We start from the raw sequence: 23,041 nt of genomic DNA on the forward strand, positions 1-23,041 counted from the left end.
ACTTCCCTGTCCTATATATCCCTTTTCCTATATATCCCTTTTCCTATATATCATCAATCTCCTTGATCTCAGTGCTTAGCAAAAGACCTGTCATTATGCTCAACACATGTGAATTAAACAGAACTGAATTAATGGAATACACCAATGAGATCTGTCTATAAGGGGTGAAACATACACCATGATATGGCCACCCACAGATGCCAGGAAGACGCTCATCAAGTAAGACATAGGTTCTAAAGAAGATAGAACCAGACAACTGAGCCACAGGTCAGGGATGGAGGGCAGAAGACAAGCCTTACTGGTGAAATCCTGTTTGCTCATTAGAGCCCACAGGCCTGGTGGTAGGTGTGGCCCTTGAGCCTGACATGCCTTTTGTGAAAAAATGCAACCCAAGCATGAGATACTTGAGCAATATGTATAATATTCAGTAGATGCTTGGCTTATTCACAAAGTCAGCCAAAACCTGGCTTGTATGGCGACTTTGAAAATGAGTAAAATAGAATCTCCATGCTTCCCATTAGGGATGTAACTTTTTGAATTGCTATCTGAGTCAGTTTATGAGTCACACAAGAAAACTGGCCCTATTGTTTACTAGTCACACCTTATTTTTGAGGGAAAAAAATGGAATATTTTAAATGAATCAATGAACGAACTTAGTGTGTCTAAAAAACTTTTTAACAATTTCCAAAATAAAAAAAATCCTCACTTGAGGGCACCTGGGTGGCTCAGTGGGTTAAGCCTCTGCCTTCGGCTCAGGTCATGATCTCAGGGTCCTGGGATCGAGTCCCGAATCGGGCTCTCTGCTCAGCAGGGAGCCTGCTTCCTCCTCTCTCTCTCTCTCTGCCTGCCTCTCTGCCTACTTGTGATCTCGCTCTTTCAAGTAAATAAATAAAATCTTTTTTAAAAAAATCTTCACTTGAGAACAAGAAATATGCCACACAACCTAAAGGCCTCTTTTCAAAGAGATTTGGAGGACACAGCAGATTTTTTTATGTGTACATTTGATCTATGTGTTAAAAATCAGCCATTTGCAACGACATGGATGGAACTAGAGGGTTTCATGCTTAGTGAAATAACTCAACTGGAGAAAGACAACTATCATATGATCTCCCTGATTTGAGGAAGAGGAGATGCAACAGTGGGGGGGGGTTAAGAGGGTAGGAAAAGAATAAATGAAACAAGATGGGATCGGGAGGGAGACAAACCAAAAGAGACTCTTAATGTCACAAAACAAACTGAGGGGAGCTGGAGGGAGGGGTATAGGAAGAGGGTGGTGGGGTTATAGACATGGGGGTATGTGCTTTGGTGAGTACTGTGGAGTGTGTAAACCTGGCGATTCACAGACCTGTACCCCTGGGGTTAATAATATACTATATGTTTACAAAAAAATTTTTAAATTAAAAAAAATCAGCTGCATTCCTTATCCTAGCTCATCAGGAATAATTCAGCAGCACATTTAAAAATGGACTCTTACCAGTTCCAGAGGTGGCTTATCTTAAAGCAAAAAATCTTCTTTGATTTTCTACCACCAAAGTTGCCTATATTCATTCATTAATTCAACAATTCAGCAAACATTTAAGTGCCCACTCTGAGCTAGGTCATGGAAACACCACAGTAAACAAGGCAGATTCCTGACATCAGTGAATGTATGGTCTAGCTGAAGAGTTAAACATTGAATAAGCCATCTCAATAAGCAAGAGTTTTATGTCATGGACAATACAAGGATTCTTCTCTAAAGAAATGACCTTGAACTGAGATCTGAACAATAAATAGGAATTAACTGGGTGAAAATGGCAACAGGGTACCAATAAAGTGGGCGGGCTTTCAGGCAACAGGTCAGCATGTGTAAAGGTCCCCAAAGAAAGAACAGTTAGGAATTTTACAACTTGTGGTGTAGTTAGATCAGATAAAGTAAGAGGAAAAAGTCAGGTGGGTCACAGGGTAGATGATCAGGTCCACCAGCCCCTGTAGCTCATGCTAGCAGTTTTTCTCAAGACCAGTCAAGTCAATAGAAAGAAAATAGGAAGGAAGAATGACATACAGATCTATGATTCTATGACAGATTTAATTTAGGTTGCATTTCTTTGTAATTCTCATTTCCCCTGAAAAAAATGTATGTACATATACATACATACATTTATATTTTTTATGGGTGTGTTTCAGAATAGGCAAGTGGAACCCTGTAAAGGAAAGCCAAGTCCTAGGTCTATCACAGCAGAAAGAGCACCTAAACTGGCTCTGAACCTAAGCACCACCTGGTGGCAGCTACATCAAAATGCATGAAGTGCCTTTTGGAGGCACTTCATGGGAGTGATTACTCCCCAGAAGCCATGTCCAAACAGTACAATGTCTATGGGGAGCCAAAGATAGTCCTTTCCTAGATACTGGATTCAGAACCTGCTAAACCAGAGATGAAGTTATTGACCTACAAACATATTTTGCCACAAACTTACTGTTCTGTTTTCTGGTGCATATTTGCTTTAGAATGTGAAAATGGGCATCTCTGTGCACAAATAGATGTGGCTGGCACATAGCTAATCACTTTTCATGTGATGCATAGGCATCTATGCTGACATTACATGCAAATGGTTTCCTCCCTGTTGAGAGTGGCTAACAGGTGAAGGACACAGTAAGAGAATTAAAAACAAACACCAAGACCTCAAAACTCCATTTCTCTTCATCATGAACAACTTAATTATTGGTAGAGTCAAGTGCTGCATTCATTCTATATATGGACCATCTTGACATTTAAAGTCCCATGTTGCTTTAAGATTAAATAGCTTCAGAGGGAGAAATTATTGCTATAGTAACAGATTATCCACGGTTCTTTTAAAAATAAGCTTCCATGTCAAAGCAGGAAACCATTCAAACTGTATTAATAATAACCAAGCAAAATGAGAAAGAGAAAGGTGGTATTTAAAAGCACTGAATGTTTTCCATTTTTATTTCTTTATAAAAAAAAAAACACGTAACCATACCTAGAATAGAAAATCTAGGATCCAATCAAAGGATTCCCATTTGCTCAACCCAAAGGGGACCTTTGTTTTTGAAGCATAAACATTTCTTACTTTTTATACTGATTGTATTACCTGAACTCAAAGGAAATAACATTTAGAAATGCATTTGGTTATTTTGAAAAGAACAAAGATACTTTTTTTTTTAAGGGATTGGCTCATAACTAAACAAAAGGAGGTTTTGTTGTAAGCATGGACTAAAGTTGGATTGACTTCATTCTTTCTTCAGTTTTCTGTTTATGTGATTCTTTATGTGACCTTAGGTGACTAGCTTCCCCCTTTACTTTGGTTTATATCAAATGCTTCCCCAAAAAATGGGCAAATGTTTTGAAATCCCTTACCCTGTTAACTCTAATAGCCAGCATTAGTCACGTGGGTCCCCAATGGTAGGACTCACAAAGACATGGGCTCACATGCCTACCCCACCACCCATAACTTGTGACCTTGAGCTGGTCCCTTCACTTTTCTAAGTCTCACATACTTTGTAAAATAAGACTTGGAATGGCTGTATGCCTTTTCCGTACCGGATCTGGTGGAGGATTAAATGAGGTAGAAGATGTGAATATGCTTTGGAAACTCTCCAAAAGTGAGAGATCATAATTGCATTGCTCTCCCCTCTTGCAAAGAAAGTTGTTATATATATATATATATATATATATATATATATATATATATACATATATGAATTTCTACACTCTTAATGTGTGGTTATAGAAGTTGGTTTTTGTCAGAACAGATATTATGTTTCTTCTCCACAGAAGATGAAATTCTTCTGAAGTCACTTTTAGCTTACAGTCAGGCCTAAAAGAAAAAAAAAAAAACCACTCTCATCAGATAGGCAAGAACAGAGTGCAGCAATCAGAAATTTTTAACTGTTCTCCTATTTTACAGATGAGGAAAGTGAAGCTAAGGTAAATGTTGTTTCAAGTCCAAGGATGCACAATTGTAAGGGGCAAGAGCCAGCCTAAATCCAGGTCTTAAGATTTTTAGTTTGGTCTTCTTTCCACTAAAAAAACTCCAGAGGAAATCTGGAGGAGCTCTGAGTGCTAGAAAGATGAGGAAGGCTTCCAGACCAAGTATAAAATCTTTTGGTCAGTTTAGCTTTGAAAGATAAACTGTAAAAAAGAAATGCATTCCTAGCTCAAGGACCAGTTAAAGTCATATATGTCAACTAGGAAGAGATAACAAAGTTAGAACTAAGCACAAGGGAGAGGGGATGCCAGAAGCCTGTATTTAGTTTTGTATGTTTAAGAAATGACCATCCCTAAAAAACTAAAAGATGAATGTTAGCTTGGAAGCAAGGGAATTGTCTTTCAGTTTTCTGGCTTTAAGATACATTTCATCAAAGAGATTTTTAACAATATGATAGCAGGCAACTAACCTAAGATCACATAGCTGACCTACGGCATTAAAAGACCACCCCCTGCTGCAGATTAGACATGGATCTCCAATCTCAATGGCAAAGGGTGGACTGGGGATGGGGCTCCCTTCAAGTTGGTAAAATAAACCCCAGCTCAGCTTGGATCTAAGTTGAATTCTGAATTTGACTCAGAATCGCTGCATTGGGCGTGTATAATTCAACACTGCACAGAAAAGTAGTCATAATATAATTGATTGTGTTACCTGAACTGAGTACTGACGAATTTCTTAAAGACTCTGTGCGCCAGCGGTAAGTAGGCTATGTGTCAACACGCACTGGGATGGAGCCAACCTCAGGGGGAAATGGCCAGAGCGCCATCTAGTGTAAATGCTGTCGGAGTAAATGCTCTCAAAAGGACAAGTACTCACCAGTGCCATCTAGTGACAAAGGGGAAAAAGTACTCTCAGGATCCGCGAATTCAACTCAAGTCCTTCGTGAAACTACAGCTAATCTGGTAAGGACAACATAAATTTAATTGCACTCTCCCAAAGATGGGAATTAAGTCGCAATTCCAATGTTGAATGCATAATAATGTATTCCCTTTGGATTTAGCTATGAGAAAACTTGGTCTTGTCTGATCCTCATCCTCTAAGGTATGACCTTCTCCACTGAGCTCCCTGGCACTTCGTCCGTGTCTTCCACACACTACTCTCAACACAGACAGCGACAAGAAGAGGTTTTTACTATATTTTGGCTAATTGAGTTTAAATTTTAAAAAAGAAAAAAAAGTAATGGAGGGGGTGGGAAAAATAGATAAAAGAGATGAAAAGGTACAAACTTCTGGTTATAAAATAAATAAGTCACAGAGATGAAAAGTACAGCAAATTACACTGTAATAACTCTGTGTGGTGAGTATACTTATTGTGGTAAGCCCTGAGTGAGGCATAGACTTGTTCAATCAATATGATGCATACCTAAAACTAATGTAACACTGTATATCAATTATACTTCGATAAAAAATAAAATAAGAGCCAGGTCATGCCACTCCTTTGCTCAAAACCCTCCCATAGTCCCTCATGTTCCTCAAAGTACAAGTTAAAACTTTATAAGTCCCACTATAATATGGGCCCCAGTTACCTCTCTGAAATATCTCCCACCCACCCACCCCTGTTCCAGCCACATCTTATATGTAACAGAAATGTGGACTTTGGAAGACTGGATTTTCAGAAGCTGTAGATGATACAGTAGACTGCTTAAGCACCAGGACATCGGTGTCAAACACACATTGGCTAAGAGTTGGATCCACAACCCCCCCACTAGCTGTGTGGCCTTGAGTAAGTACTCAATCTCCCTGAATCTTGTGTCCTCATCTAAAAAAAAAAGGGGAATGGTGTTAAAAACCTATTTGGGAAAAAAAACCTATTTGGAAAAAAAAAACCTATTTGGAAAGTTGTGGCAAAAACTGACTGATACAAACCTTGTTCTTAGCAGAGGCCGGGCACATAGAAGTTCTGTGAAGAATGTAGCCAAAGCAGCCAGATCCTACACCCTGAACATTTACAAAATGAAGACATAAGTGGCCTGCACATCGAAATCAGAGATGGCACAAAGGAATAACAGCATATGGTAGAACAAGGGTGCCCAAGATCTCCCCAAGCAGGAATGCTAAGCCCAAGTTTCCATTATGGAGAATAAACAGCATGTTTCAGTCCAAAAGCTCAAAGTACATACACACAGAGGAAGGAGATGTGGCTTAGAAACAGTATGTGCAAAGACAACAGAGATTTTGGTCATCTGCAAGTTCAGTAGAAATGAGAAATGCTGGGTGACTGTCGGAGGGCTAATTTGACCTTGGACCACAGGAATAAAAGCATGGTGTTCAGAATAAGAGGTGGGCCAGCTCTCCCTCCTCTGTACAGCTGAAGCAGTGGGCAACACCCTTTAAGGGGACATGTCTGGATAGCAGTCACTCAGACTTTGAAGGGATGACAGACACAAAAAAGCAGTTAAAGGCCTCAGGATGTTTAACTTGAAAAGATGCACAAAGACAAGACTTAGAACAGTCCCAAGGAGACAGATTTGGCCTTGAACAAGGACATATCCCATATAAAATCATTCCCCTATGATAGGAACTGCTTTGTGGTGCCGATGCCTTGTCAGCAGAGACTTCACAGTAAGGATAAGTATGGGGCTCACTGTTCTGTTCCAGTTTTCTGGAGAAGCTGAGCTAATCCCAGTTTCCCACGGAACCTGAGAGTCCATGAGGCAGCTGACAAGGCCCCCAACAATCTTGAACAAGAGGTGCCCACGTTGGATATGGCAGAGAGACAGGGAAGTGAAGGGAAGACTGAAAGATGTAACCAAAAACTGAGAGAAGTTTGGGGTGCAAGGAGCGTGTTCCAAATCCAAGCAGGAGAAAAGACCCCAATGTCAGCCCTGAGTCTCAGGTATCCTTCTTACCAGTAAGGCTCAGGGCCCAAAGTCTCTCTCAGGGTGAAACTCTGGACTCCCAATGAAACACCCTAAGTCAGAGTTTTCTCTGTTCCACACCCACTCCATTCTCAAGTTGCCACATTTGTAAGCTACACTTGTGTTTTGGTCTCTACTATTTAGCCCTAGTTCATTGCTCAGCCTGGAACCCCAGCCCATTGACAATGCCATAGTTCATTCCCAGGCCTGGGGCCTTGACCTTGATTTTCAATAGCCAATGGATGCAAACTTGCCATACAGAAGATGAAGTTTGGTGAAGGTGAGGTGGGATCAAACCTGGGTTTCTTTGCAAATATGTGTTTAGACATGGCTTGTGTTCAGAATGCAGTGAAGTAGATAGCGCCCAGTCAAAATAGAGATGTATCCTCTTGGGATGAGTCAATGTATTCATTTGTAAATGTGACTTATTTTTTTCATTTTAATAAAATCATGTGAAATAGAACTTATCAGAATCGGTGTATAACTGGACCATAAGCTGCCATGCCTGAACTTTCATGTGGTATATATCCAGTTAGCAGTAGTAAAATCAAATTTTGATGACCTATGTTAGCTGAGACGCTGAATTACCTTATTTTTAATTAGTAGATTATTTTTAAAGCAGTTTCAGGTTCGAACAAAAATTGAGCATTTTCCTCTATTAGTAAGGCCTTGCATTTGTGTGGTACATTCATTATCATTGATGAACCAATATTCATACATCATTATTAACTAAAATCCATGATTTATATTAGAGTTCATTCTTTGTGATGCATGACTATGAACTTTGCCAGCTGCATAATTTCACGTGTCCACCATTATAGTGCCATAGAGAATAGTTTCACTGCCCTAAAAGTCTTCTGTTTTCCACCTCTTCATCCCTCTTTCCTCCTCTGAACCCCCGGAAACCACTGAACTTTTTGCTGTCTTCATAGTTTCACCTTTTCGAGAACATCAGCTAGTTGGACTCACACAGTATGTAACCCAAGACTGGCTTCTTTCACTTCGCCATATGCATCGAGGTTTCCTGTGCATGTGTTCAGCTTGACAGCTCCTTTCTTTTTAGCGCTGAGTAACAGTCCATTGTCTAGGTGGACCACAGTTTATTTATCCAGTCACCTACTGAGGGACATCTTGGTTGGTTCCAGGTTTGGGCATTATGAGGAAAGTTGCTATAAACACTTGAGTGCAGGTTTCTGTGTGAACATAGGTTTCTAACACATTTGGGTAAATACCAAAGAGCACAACTGCTGGATCATATGGTAAGAGTATGTTTAGTTTTGCAAGAACACACCAAACTGTCTTCCACAGCCTCCATATCTGTTGCTTCCTGTGCTTTAGAATATTCTCCACCCCAGCCTGCTAAACTAACACCCACTCAACCTTTGAGAGTAAACACAGATGTCATATCCTCCAGAAAACCTGTCTAGATGCACGACAACGGGCTTAGGCACCTCCTTCTGTGATGCCCCCTAGCGCCCGACTGACCCCTATTGTAACATGTAGCGTGGTATGCTGTAATTACCAAGTTTTAAAATTATATATATATATTTTTTTCTTTATTGGGTTTTTAATTATAAAAGATAATTTCTCTTTATAATAAGTCAGATGGTATAGAAATGTACAAGGAAAAAATCAATAAACTTCCCCTAGTCTCCCTGACTCTATACAGACTGAACTCATTGCTCTATTATACCAAACATCTATGATAATTTATGCAACCGTTTCTACATGGATGGACATTCAGGATGCTTATGGGAATTTCCTCTTTGCTACTATAAACATCCTTGCACATGCTAGGGTTTTTGTTTTTGTAAATTATATTCCCAGAAAACTAAAGGATATGCATATCCTAACTTTGTCAATTTTGAATATTGCCAGATAACTTTCCCATAATAGGTAAGCAATTCACCCTTCCACCAGCAATGTTATGAGACTGCCTATGCCCCACCCACTTTTCAGGATTGACATCCCTATTTTGTATCTGATGAAAATGGCATTTCATTGTTTTACTAATATGCGTTTCCCTGATTATTAGAGTGTTTTTATATGTTTATTGGCAGCATATATTCTCACCTGTGAATTGACAGTTCATACCCAGGACCTATTTTTTCCTACTGGATTCTTTATCTCTTTCTTAGTAATTTGTAGAAACTCTTTGCCCATTGAAGCTATTAGCCTTTTATCATATGTCACAAATATTTTCTCTCAGTCTACAAGGGTTTACTTTTTTACTTTATTTATGGTGTATTTTGCCATACAAATAGTTTCAAATATATATGTGATCAAATTTGTTAATGTTTTTCCTTTATGATTTCCGGATTTTCAGTTTTGCTTAAGAACATTTCTCGCACCCCTAGGTTTACAAATATTCTCCAATTATTATAAATTTACTCCACTACTATTTTATATCTTTGACATATTGTGACCTTAAACTATCAAGAAATTACTTGCATCTAAGTTCCTTGAGGCCAGGGACTGTGCCTGACATCCATTTATCTGTGGAGCTTAGCCTAAGGTCTGGAATAGAAGAGATTCTCAGAAACATTTGTTGCACTAATGAGTAAGTGAATGAACAAAGTCATATGTGATCTCTTGCAATGCACTAATTTATTCCTATCCCATATACCTAATATGGGGCCAACACTATGTTTGGGGCTAGTGAGACAGTCCTTCCCTTTAAGCAAGTCATAGATTAGTGAGTGAGGCAAATATGTGATGTGATCACCTGTTGAGATATTAACAGTTGCTTCTGTATTCCTTTCTACTCCATTACCAAAAATATTGGGGTCATTAGACTTGCAGTACTCATTGTCTCAGGAGAGAGATCACAAGAAAGATAAACAAAAGAATCATGTTTTGACCCTTAAGTTTCAATAGTCAAGGTCCAATAATAAGTAAAAACATCTGGAGGAAAAACTATGGAAAAAGCCAGCCCCAACCCCTACCACCTCCAGACTCTACATAAAACCTTATTAATGTTTCGGGAGGAAAGAGAGAGAGAAAATAACAGCTCAAGGAGAACCTTGTGTGCTTTTAAGAACAGAGAGAATCTTTGTCCTTTTCTAGGGAAAGAGTTGGGAAAACAGCAAGACTCCCTAGTTTCTCTCTGCCCGGACTGGTGTGAAGGCAGGAAAATGATTTCCTAAATGATGAAGAAAAGTAGACAAGATGGAAGATTGCTTTGAAGGACCCTAATAGTCCTCTAAGGAACCTGAGTGACACAGAAGAAAAATAATTTCTTCAGAAAGGACACAGGAGTAGCAGAGATTGAACTGGCCCAGGAGAAGTGTTTTGGTTAGGAACAAAGTCAGAGAAAGCAATGTCTTGCCTGGACCGACAGCCTGTAATCATCTGGGATACCATACCATTCGGCAGATGCTACACAGCTAGATGATGATCCAAAACTAACTGCAATCTTCCCATGATGCCTGAACAATACATTAGCCCAAGAATTCGGTTCCAGTCCTCAAGAACTGGAGAAGGGGTTTATGCATCTGAAATAATTAAAACTTTTTCAGTCACCCAGGGGGAAGGGAGTCTCAAGAGAGAAATACAACACAGAGAATAAAACTGCAATGTGTACCACTACATATATAAACTGGGAATTATAATGTAATGTGGTGAGTAGACTGAGAGACAGAAGTACTGGACAATATGGGAGCACCCAGAAGGAACAACCTGGGGAGCCTCCCAAGAAGCAGTGATATTTAAACTTAATTTTTATACAAGTGAATGGGGTGAGAACTATTTATACAAGTGAATGGGGTGAGAAAGAGATTTTTTAGAATATCTTAGTCTCCTCAGGCTGCTATAACAAAGTACCACAAACTGGGTGGCTTAAACATTTATTTCTCACAGTTCTGGGGGTTAAGTCCAAGATCAACATGCTACAAGATCCCATGTCTGGTGAGGAACCACTTTCTGGTTTACAGATGACCGAGACTCATTGCATCTTCACGTAGCTGAGAGAGATCATCTCTCTAGAATCTCTTCTTATAAAGGGAATAATCCTATTTATAAGGGTTCCGTCCTCATGACCTAATTCCCTTCCAAAGGCCCCACTGCCTAATGTCATCACATAGGAGGTGAGGATATCAATATGTGAATTTGGGGAGGGTACAAACATCCAGTTCATAATATAGAGCATAAAGCACAAGGCAGGGGAGATGCCAAGGATAAGGATGTAACCTACAGAGACAAATCTAATCAAATGATGAGACATAATTGTTAGCATTAAACCAAAAAATCTTGTGTTTTAACATGAAGAGCTGCAATGTCCATAGCTTCAAATACCTGAATATTGACATTTTAAATCATCCAGATGATTTAAAAGGTAGTAAATCTGTGTCTCCTGTTTTGGCTTCTCATGATGGGGAAAGGTCTGATGATCATGGTTCAAATTTCAAAAAGTGTCTAAAGTTTTTTCAGTGGTTTGTTTACAAGGCTCACTTTTTTGTTTTTCAAGATTTTATTTAAATTCTAGTTAGTTAACATATAGCATATTACTAGTTTCAGGGGTAGAATTAAGTGATTCATCAGTTATCTATAACACCCAGTGGTCATTCCATCACACGCCCTCCTTAATGCCCATCACCCAGTTACCCCATCCCCTGACCCACGTCCCCTCCAGCAACCCTCAGTTTGCTCCCTGAGTTAACAGTCTCTCCTGGTTTTCCTCCCTCTGTGTTTGTATCTTATTTTATTTTTCCTTCTACAAGGCCCACTTTTTATCCAAGAGGCACTCAAAGGCCAAAACAGGATGGGCTCTGAAAGTGGTCCTTGATCTTGTGAGCTAAACATTGTTCAGATTGGGATGACTGTGTGGCTCATGGTGTTTGTAGACCAGATGATCTTCTTTCACATCAGTATCTTTTCTGAAGTAGCACTGGAAACAGATGTTGCCCTTCTGAATATTAGATGTTTCAATGATGGCCAAAGGCAGGATTTCCTTGTTTCTACTTAGCCTCATTAAACAAGGGCACATGATGGAGAGATTTCTAACTGTGAGCCTCAACATGTGTTAGGACTCAGTCATCACTTGGTAGTGAGAACCCTCACCACCACCCACTCTCCACCATCCCCCATGCCAATCCCAGAGCATCCATCAGATAAGTGTTTTGTGAGCTCCGCACACAGCTAAGCAGCCAGGCCAGGCTCTCTCCCTCTCGTTGACATATTTTCCCATGTCTCCTCTAACCAGCAAGTCCATTTTATCCCTGATCAGTTTGGGTAAGAACACCCAAGGCATTAAGCTAAGTACTTTCAACACATTGGAATGATGCTCCACTCTAAGAAAAACAATACAGCTGTATTTTTAGAGTAGCTCCACATTGCAAATGCAAAGCCATGAAATCTCAGAAAACTATGGCCAGAATTAGGGGCACAGTATATAAGGGAGAGTTTAGAAATCATCTAATGATACTGCATTTTGATTACTGAGCAAAAATGTTTGCTATTCAGACATATACACATGAACACTCCAATGGGTGACTCTCATTCTGTTCCTCAGAAAGTTGGTATGAAGCTCAGATATTGAACAGCTAGGCTGTCATTTTATTTCAAATCAATTCAACATGATTTTGAGCAATTATTATGTGTAAGACACTGTGCTAAGTGCTGTGTGAGATGGAAAGATGAATAAGACACAACAGTGGCTGCCACGGCACTTAGAACACAAAGAAAATAGGAATGTCAACAACACTTATAACACAAGGCGAAACAGAATCACGTTGAAATAGACTCACCAGATGTTATGTGCGTATACTGTCTCATTTAATCTTCCTGACAACTTTTGAGGCACATGCCATTATCCCCACTGTTACAGATGGGAACAGAGAGGCTTGGGGAGGTTGTTAGCTCACTCACCAACAGTCACACAGCTGGTAAATGGCAAAGCCAGGATTCCAAATAAGGTAGGTTTTAGGACTCCACAATTCTTCCTCATCTAATACACCTAGCCATCTCATCTACTGCTGGAGTGTAGAGGGTGGAAGGAAAAACATCAAGAAATACAATCCCCAAGGTGGGTGAGAACGAGACTGCAGATACTTGGAATGCTCTAGCAAAGACTTTTCACTGTATGCCATGAACAATCAGGAGACTTTGAAGTCTTTTAAGCAGAGCAGCAACAACACCTGATTTTCACTTTGGAAAGATCATTCCTTGATGTGGAAAATGGGCTCCAGGAACATAAGAACATGAATAAGGAGACTTTTCAGAAGGCTGTTGTAGTCCACAGGAGCAGTCTAGACCTGTAGAGCAGAGATGGAAAGCAAGAAATGCTAACTATATTAGGCATGCAAAATTCATTTGATCTTAAGGGACTTGATCCAGAAGACATCTAAAGCAAGAGAAATAAAGAGGTCTCCTAGCTTAGCACTACAGGGCCTGAGACAATGGCGTGCCTATCAGACACTAAAACAGAGAAAGAAGCATAAATTTAGGATCTAGCAGAAGGTGATGATAGAGTTTATGGATGTTTCCATGGATTTTCTTTTCCATGGAATATATATTTATTATCGACTGAATTTTCATGATGTTTAATAAGAAATCTTTTTATTCAATTGATCTTCTGAGAAAGTAGATATCCTTCTGGTCAGTGTCTTCCAACATTTAGGAGTCTCTAGGAACTGGGTTCAGAGTACGGTGAGTTATTAGATTCAGCCCAAATCCTTTAACAGGAATCAAGATTCCATGCAACCATCATAATGATTTCTTTCACAGCAGCTGATGTGTGTTATCTTTTCATATAGACAATCGGGAAACCAAAAGATTTTGAGGCCGAAATCTCTAAATCTTGTCAGTTTCCAAATAGAATAGAAAAGGGAAAAACTTTTGAACCCTGGATCTCCAAAACCACTCTCCTCACCCTTTCATGCGTCTATCTCTTCAGAAAGCCTACTAAAGGCCATCTCCACATTTAAGTGCAAAACATTGCTGAAGACTGCACTCTAAGATGGTGTGTTAAAAGACAAAATTCTAACCGCTTGTTTGTTTTATCCTAATATCAATTCAGAGGGAGACTTGAGTAGGTGGGTAAAAACTTCAATGAAATTATACTTATATAGTTTCAAAATCATGGGATGATAACATACGGATCCATTTATTCATTCATAAATTCTGGACAAGCAGTCTACTCTAATGATCACAGGCTTTGGAATCAGCCTACATAGGTTTGGCTGTCATATACCTACTACTTTTCTGAAATCAAGCAAAACAGTTAATTGTACCTTAATTTTTTTATTGTTAAATGCGAGTGATACAAAGACGTAAGACTAAAGATGTTGCAAGTCTACAATTAGGCGGGGTACCTGGTGCAAAGTGGACAGCCGAGGAGTAGTGGGTTTAACTCTCTTTCAACAAATGTTTATGGAGAACCTGCCATGTGCAAGACAATGCACTACATGGTGTGGAGAAACAAAGAAGCCCCAAAAAGCCAGCCCCTGGAAACATGTCATCCTTTGTCTAGGACAGTAATTCTGGACTTTTATACTGTAGCCACTACAATGTGATGAGGGGGCAAAATCGATTTTAGGAAAAAAATCAAATATTGGTGAATTATTCATCTCTTTCTACTCTCAAGAAATAGCACGATACAGTTCTACACTTCCAAATGTAAGACTCAAGTCATTAATATTAAGTGCATTTTGAGATACACTATTCTATGACCAATTACTGTAGCACTTGAAGAATGACTTTAATGCTTAATTAATTGTGCACATCCTCAAATGAGTGAAACAGGTACAAGCAATCTCAAAACATAGTTACAAAACTTAAATTTGATTCTTTACAAAAATATTTGAGCACAAGTTTAGGTTCTTCCAGTCTCCAAAGCAAACGTTCCAAGGGAGATGTTCTTATACTTTAATTATGAAATAAAGAGACATCCAGAGGAGTAGAACTGATTTCCGGACATCCCAGGCCCATGCAAAAAATAAGTATATAAACAAATAACAAAACAAAACAAAGAACAACCCCCATTTGCTTAAATCAGATGTTTGCAAATAACTAGGTTTTTAACTCTTTCAACTTCTTGGAGTAAGATCCGTTTATTGATATAAATACCACAATAACGTCATGTTTTCTAAATCTAATTTCCAGATGGCATTTTTTCCAAAACATTTAGAGAAAAACAATAATTCAGGACTTAAGACACTTTCTACCATAGCTTGATTTGCATTCTTGGAGAAGAAAGAGTTTGTTGGTAGTGTCACAGCAGGTTTCAGTTTTGTATGCAGTGGAAACATTGTATTTTCTACTCAGGCTCTGCTGCAGTCAGATGGTTATAGATCTACTCCCAGAGGACCCCTCATTAAAATAAATTATTTCACTACTAAGACCGTCCTGGTGCTTACAATTTAAATACAGTCTCTAATTAATATTTTCCTAGTTATGTTGTAATGCAGGCTCCCATCAGAGGGCAGGTCCAAATTGATCTGACAGGATGAACTGAGAATCAGAACAGATTTATAAAGACAGAAATTGAGTCCTCAAAACAGACTATGAAAACCAGCAGAAATGTTCAGACTCCAGAGCACCTTCTGAACTTCTAAGGGTTTGAAACTAACACTGATCCTGAAAGTTTCCACTCCCTCAGGTTAATCATCAGGCTTATTTCATGCATCAATACTTTTTTTTTCTACATTTAGTACATTTTTTTATTTTTTTAATAAATTTTTTTATTTTTTTATAAATATATATTTTTATCCCCAGGGGTACAGGTCTGTGAATCGCCAGGTTTACACACTTCACAGCACTCACCAAAGCACATACCCTCCCCAATGTCCATAACCCCACCCCCCTTCTCCCAACCCCCTCCCCCCAGCAACCCTCAGTTTGTTTTGTGAGATTAAGAGTCACTTATGGTTTGTCTCCCTCCCAATCCCATCTTGTTTCATTGATTCTTCTCCTACCCCATTTAGTACCTTTTTAAGCCAGGCTCCCATTAGCCCATTTCAGCACTCATTACTAGACTTATATAACCCACAGTGAGATTGACCATAGATTAAATTTTTCTGTGCTGTTTGCAGAAGAGTTTTTCTTTTGCACTTTCAAATTCCTTTTAGCCATAAATATAACAGTAATCTCTAGTGACACATTCAGTGATAACAACTGACTATGTTCTCTCTCAAGCACTATATTTTCTAAGATGCTGGTTTTAATTAGCCCTGCAAATTCAAAGGAGCCAGCAGGTCCCCTTTATGGCTGCATTCAAGGAGTTCTATTTTTCTCCTGACCCTTAGTATTTTCTTCTAACCTATTTGCTGCAAAACTAGTTGGGAGTGCTCTAACTAAAATGTCTCCCATAAAATAGAATGTTGAAATTCAGGTAATGAATTTATACTACCAAATACCCCTCTCTCTTTCTCTAACTATTTCTCTCTCTCTCTCCTGCTCCCTGCCTCCCTTTCTCTCTGAGACCCAACTCCTTGCTCATCATTTCTTGCAAGTTAAACAGAATGAGTGCAAGGAAGGATTAGATAAGGTATTCAGACACCAATCATGTGGGCAAAGTGCCAAATCCAAGGCTTCTTAGAGCTTGTCTTTTGTCAATTACCCTAACCCTGATTTCAAAATGCCTCTTGAAAAACAAACAAACAAACTTTTGAATATTAAAGGTGGTTTCACAAAACTAACCACAAAATCTCTCTCTCTCTCTCCACCTGTCTACCTAATTGTCTATATATCCTCTCTTTTCATTAATCATTCCTGCTCCCCAGCATCACCACCCACACATTGGCAAGGGCAATGCACTAATATATTTTTTCATTTTTAAAACTAACTCCAATTTCGAAAGGTGAACCTAATGGCATGCACAGTTTTACATATAGGTATAGGGAAAATCATTGAAAAGTGTTTGTATATATGTGTCCCCAGATAAATCCTTCTAGGAAAAAGTGTTTAGTAGTGGGGGGAGGGGCGGTGCTTCTGTTTAAATTACCTTAGTTCTGTTTCTTGAATACTTTCTGTATTATACCAAGGGTTGAGAGGTGTAAAGGACAATGTAAATTAGGCCTGTGCTTTTAAAAAGTATATAATAAAACAGGAGTCACATGGAAAATACATGGAAAAGTTCCAAACCATAGGATTCAAATATGCACTTAGCTAGAAGAATAAAGTGATGTAAGGATATAGACATGAGAAGAGTGGGTTTCCTGGAAGGGTTAGTATCAAAATCCATGAAACTCAAGAAGTTTTGAAACAGGCAAAGGGTGGTATGGTAGCAAAGAAGTGGCATAACATTTAAGCCCACTGGAATACCTTACATGAAAGAACAAAAGGAACAAATTCACCCTGGAGGACAGTAAGCACACTAATGGGCCCTTTAGAGGATACAAGCTCAAATGTCACACACACACACACAGTGAAAATCAGGGCAGTTACATTGGGCGGGAGGGTTCTCTGTACATGACAGTTTTGCAAACGTTGTCTCATTTCAACTTCATGCCAACACTATTAGGTAAGAGAAGTGGTAGGTAGTCAGTTCCCCAGAGCAAGGACTTAAGCAAAGTATTCACTCCCAGTTAAGATGCACCTGGCAGATCCAGAAGGATAAGACAGCCAGAATTTGCTTACCGGATAATGCCATACGCACACTGAGGAGATCTTGACTGACTAGGTTAAGAGACTTGGCTCCCAAGCAGTCAGAGAACAAAAGCAACCTGGTTAACTTCCCAATCAGTGATGACTGTGCATGTGAGTGTGGGCCCAGGCTGGAATAAGCACACTGTTGGGAGCTCAGTAGCAGACAGAAGAAACAGATGATTTTGAGTACCCCCATGGTGTCAGGCAACTTAGCAGTCCAGGGATACTCTGTCAAGCCTCTCAGAATCATAGGATGTTATAAAGAATAAATCCAAAGAATAATGCCACTGCTGATGACAGAAGTACTGAGACCATGAAAGCATAAGGCCATGGTACTTGTGGACAGAGAGATAAAGTGCAGGACCTTATATCTACAACCATATGCTCCCTCCTTCCTCTTCGGTAAGATGGCTACTGGGAAGGGAGGTTAGGGAGACGGATTCTGGGAAGAGAGTATCCTGAGTTCAGTCCTTGATTCTCTCTTCCTGACAACTCTTTAGAAGACCAACTAAACAACTAAAAGTAACCCTGATAACATGCGGGGCCTAGACAAGATCCATGATGACACGTGAGCTATAGACTCACTTGGGAAGAAAATTCTCTAGTGAAACTCATTGGTTGTACTGCTGGGAAGTGAGCTGACCTGGAACCCAGAACAGGCTTGCCTCTCCAATGGAATATGGAGCAAAGAAGACTCCAGCATGGCCTGGGACGTTGAAGGATGAGAATAGGGTTCAGTTCAGTTTACCCTAGCAGGTTCCCTCACAATGCTTGCATTTCTGGAACCTAGCAGCTTCCCTCACACCTGCTTGCATTTCTGGGAAGAGGTCAGATGCTCCTCTCAATATCAGCAGGTTGAATATAATCCTTTGCAATTCCTTCCTGATAGCAAAGGGGCCTCCTCACACCAGACTTGCATCAGAGTCCCAGCTTGCCAAACACTGTGGACTGCTCATCTTTTGGAGGATAAACTCCCATCATATCTCCTATCATCTGTTGATGCAGTAGTAAGTACCAAGAGACTGTAGCCTTAATGAATTTCCAGTACACTGAGAATTTTTTTAAGATTTTCTTTATTTGTTTGAGAGAGACAGTGAGAGAGAGCATGAGAGGGGAGAAGGTCAGAGGGAGAAGCAGACTCCCCATGGAGCTGGGAGCCGGATGCAGGACTCGATCCTGGGACTCCGGGATCATGACCTGAGCTGAAGGCAGTCACTTAATGAACTGAGCCACCCAGGCACCCATATTAGGAAGTTTTTGACATTAATAGAAGAAAAATGAGATCCCAAACTGTTTAAAGGTAAATGACCTGAACTGGGGGGTCTCTTATGGAGAGAGAATTACTAAAAGAAGCAAAAATTGGGAATGATTAATTAATTTATAAAATTCATCAATTAATTGATAAAATTAATAAATTTAATGAGGTCTTAAGATGATGCAAATTATGCACAAAAATGTTTCAGGAACTGACAAATAGATATCTAATTATTAAAGTCAATAAAGAAGTTTTAAATGTAACAGTCTCTACTAAAATTCAAATTGGTTTTCTACAAGATAAAAAGGGAAACAATTCCATATTGCAGGGCAAAAATACAAAGAAATAGATCTAATAAAAAAATAAGAGACACTGAGGAAAGATCTAGGAAACCTAACATGATTACCAAGACCTCCAGGAAGGAAAGAGTAAAGAAGTAGATCATCAACAATAGTAGAAAAGAAGTAAATCATCCACAATATAACAGCAACAACTTTCTTCAGCTAAAGAAAAACTTGAGTTTTGAGACTCTAAGAGCTTGCTGAGACTCGGGCATGGTGAATGAAATAAAGACATAGCTGGACCTACACTGATTAACTTTCTGAACCCCAAGGTTAAAAAATTTTTTTCAAAGCTTCTAAAGATAGGAAAGCTTTCTTGTTAAAGAAAAATAAACAGAGTAACATCAAGCAACTTATGTGTGATACTAGAAGCTAGAATATAATGCAGCGACATCTACAGTTTGCTGAGATAAAAGACCTGTAGCTAAATAGTGTCTATTGGCCAAGGTCTCACTTAAATGAAAAACCAAAGAAAAGATATTTTAAGACTTGCAAGGGCTATGAAAGCACTTCTGAAAAACTCATTCAAGAAAGTATTCTAGCTAAATGAAAATCAAATCAGGACAAAATCTTCTTTTTTAAAAATATATTTTATTTATTTATTTGACAGAGAGAGAGAGAGATCACAAGTAGACAGAGAGGCAGGCAGAGAGAGAGAGGGAGGGAAGCAGGCTCCCTGCTGAGCAGAGAGCCCTGATGTGGGGCTCAATCCCAGGACCCTGAGATCACGACCTGAGCCAAAGGCAGAGGCTTAATCCACTGAGCCACCCAGGTGCCCCTAGGACAAAAATCTTCTGAACAAAGTACAAGAAACAGCATTGAAAAATGATTCATATCTTTTTTATAATTATGTCTAAATCAATGAGGATAATGATAATAAAAACTAATAAAAGGGTTTTTCAAGGATTTTTGTTGAAATGGAAGAGACATTTTCTAATTAAAAATATGTAGATCCTGGACCTAAAATTCCCAACTACCTTAGCAAAAACCCAAGAGATATGGGGTGAACTTGGGGGGAGTTGGAGAGTGTTCAGAAACAGGAAAGTAAATGACTTTCTAAAGGTGTTGATGGAAATGAGAGAATGGAGAAGTAAATGACTTAGGGAGGAAAGAGCATAGACCTATTTAAATTTGATATATTGATAAATAAATGTAGAGAAATTATATATACCATGACACAAAATAAGATTTAATTAAAAAAAAACTGACAAGTTTAAATACATATAAATCAAAAATGTTACATAAAAAAAGACAAACTGAGAAAAAGATTAGCAACTTATACCACCAAAAAGCCTAATTTCCTTCATATATCAATGGAAGTTTTAAATTGATAGGAAAAGAGCAATGATTCAATAGTAAATAAAAGGATATGAACAATTCTCTTGGGAGATACACAAAAAGGGTTGACTATGGCTGCCTCTGGAGAAAAGAACATGGTGGCTGGCAGACCAGAGTGGATGGATGAATGACTTTCTACTGTATCTAGGCATGTACCTTTTGAATTTGAAGCATTACACATTTATTTGCATATATTGGGGGCACCTGGGTGGCTCAGTGGGTTAAAGCCTCTGCCTTCAGCTCAGGTTATGATCCCAGGGTCCTGGGATCGAGCCCTGCATCAGGCTCTCTGCTCAGCGGGGAGCCTGCCGCCTCCTCTCTGCCTGCCTCTCTGCCTACTTGTGATCTTTGTCTGTCAAACAAATAAATAAAATCTTAAAATTTATTTCCATATTATGGTGGATTAAATACTATGACCAAAAAACAAAACAAAATATACCCCCTCATGTCACAATCCATTTGGGTGGTCTCCTTGAAGTTTTCCATATAAACATCCATCCTTATGTCTGCCTTGTGCTAGGGCCTCAAAATTCTCTGCTGAATCATCTGAGTGTAGTTAGTCCATGAACAAAGAGGGAGTGAGAACACAGAGGATTTTAGGGGATCTTTTCAAGGCAAGACTTTAAAGTGATACACATTACTTATGTCTACAGTTTATTGATCAGACCAGTCCTGTGTCCCCATCTTCATGTAAGAGTCCTGGTAAATATCATTTAGCTATTAACACAGAAAGGGCAGCCAGGTTGGTTATCTAGTCAGACTCTGCTCCAATTACTTATTTACAAAAACTTAATAATTTTAAAGAATAGAAAGAAAATAAATAAGGGATGTGCTGTTATATCAAGCAAATGCAAATGAAAAGAGTCACGATATGCTATATATTGTTATAGGGTTATAGGGGTTATCCTGAGATCTAAAGTATTGAATCAGACAGAAAGAAGTTTTGCGCTGGTAAGAGCTAGAATCCACAAAGTTAATAAAACTAGACTAAATTCATGTGAAAAACAGCATAAGAATGAAATACATTAAGCAAAGCCTTCTAGGAAGATAGCAAAAACTAAAAAAAAAATCCCAGGATCATTTACTGGGATTGAAGTGGGAGGAGGCCAAACCAAAAAAAAAAAAAAAAGAAATCCTTATAAAATATTTAAATAATATGTATTAAAAGCTCAACATACACATACACACACACACAAAGATAGATATCTATGTCTATATCTATATCTACCTATATATCTTCTTTGACTTATCATGGGGTTATGTGCCATTAAACCCATAATTATACTTAAAATATTTTAATACTATAAAATAACATGCATTTAATACACCCAACCTACCAAACATCATAGGTTAGCCTAGCCTACCTTAAACACGCTCAGAACACTTACATTAGCCTATAGTTGGAAAAAATCATTTAATACAAAACTTATTTTTAATAAAGTGCTGAATATATCATGTAATCTATTCAGTACTATACTGAAAGTGAAAAGCAGAATAATTGTATGGTTATAGGACAGTTGTAAGTATATTGCTTGTTTAGCCTTGAGCTATTATGAGAGACTACTTGATCATAGATCACTAGCCTGGGAAAAGATCAAAAATCAGTTTCAACTGAATGCATATCACTTTCACACCATTGTAAAGTCAAAAAAATCACAAGTCAAGCTATCATAAGTCAGGGACCATCTGTATATATACACACACATACCACCTACCACACAAAGATACAGAGAGAGAGACAGATAGACAGACAGACAGACAGATAGATACCCTACAAACAGCAACACATTCTTCTCCTATGTTATTGGAACACTAATAAAAATTGTTCACATACTTGGCCAAGGGGAAAGTTAACTACATTCTCAAATTTAAGATAATATCGTTTACATACACTGACTACAGTCCAATAAAAATAGAAATTAACAACTCAGAGATGGCCCCTTAACTTTAACAATTAAAAATTAAGGAATAGGGGCACCTGGGTGGGTCAGTGGGTTAAAGCCTCTCCTTCGGCTCGGGTCATGATCCCAGGGTCCTGGGATCAAGCCCCACGTCGGGCTCTCTGCTCTGCGGGGAGCCTGCTTCCTCCTCTCTCTCTCTCTGCCTGCCTCTCTGCCTACTTGTGATTTCTCTCTCTGTCATATAAATAAAATATTTTTAAAAAATTAAGGAATATTCTTGGGGCATGGGTGGAACATTTGGTTAAGCAGCTGACTCTCGGTTTTCAGCTCAGGTCATGATCTCAGCATTGTGGACTGAGGCCTGGAGTCTGCTTGAGATTCTCTCTCCCTCTCTGCCCCTCCTGCTTCTGGCCTCTCTCTCTCTCAAATAAGTAAATTTTTATTTTTTAAATAAATAAATCTTTAAAAAAAAGAACATTCTGATAAATGCCAAATTAAAAAAAAAAAAAAAAAACCCTTGGGCACCTGGGTGGCTCAGTGGGTTAAGCCGCTGCCTTCGGCTCAGGTCATGATCTCAGAGTCCTGGGATCGAGTCCCGCATCGGGCTCTCTGCTCAGCAGGGAGACTGCTTCCCTCTCTCTCTCTCTGCCTGCCTCTCTGCCTACTTGTGATTTCTCTCTGTCAAATAAATAAATAAATAAATAAAATCTTAAAAAAAAAAAACCCTTGAAGGTATAAATTTTCTAGAACCTAACACAAAGGAAAATAACTCATAGCAA

This window comes from Neovison vison, chromosome X (assembly GCF_020171115.1).
Source record: "Neovison vison isolate M4711 chromosome X, ASM_NN_V1, whole genome shotgun sequence".
Lineage (NCBI taxonomy): Eukaryota > Metazoa > Chordata > Mammalia > Carnivora > Mustelidae > Neogale > Neogale vison.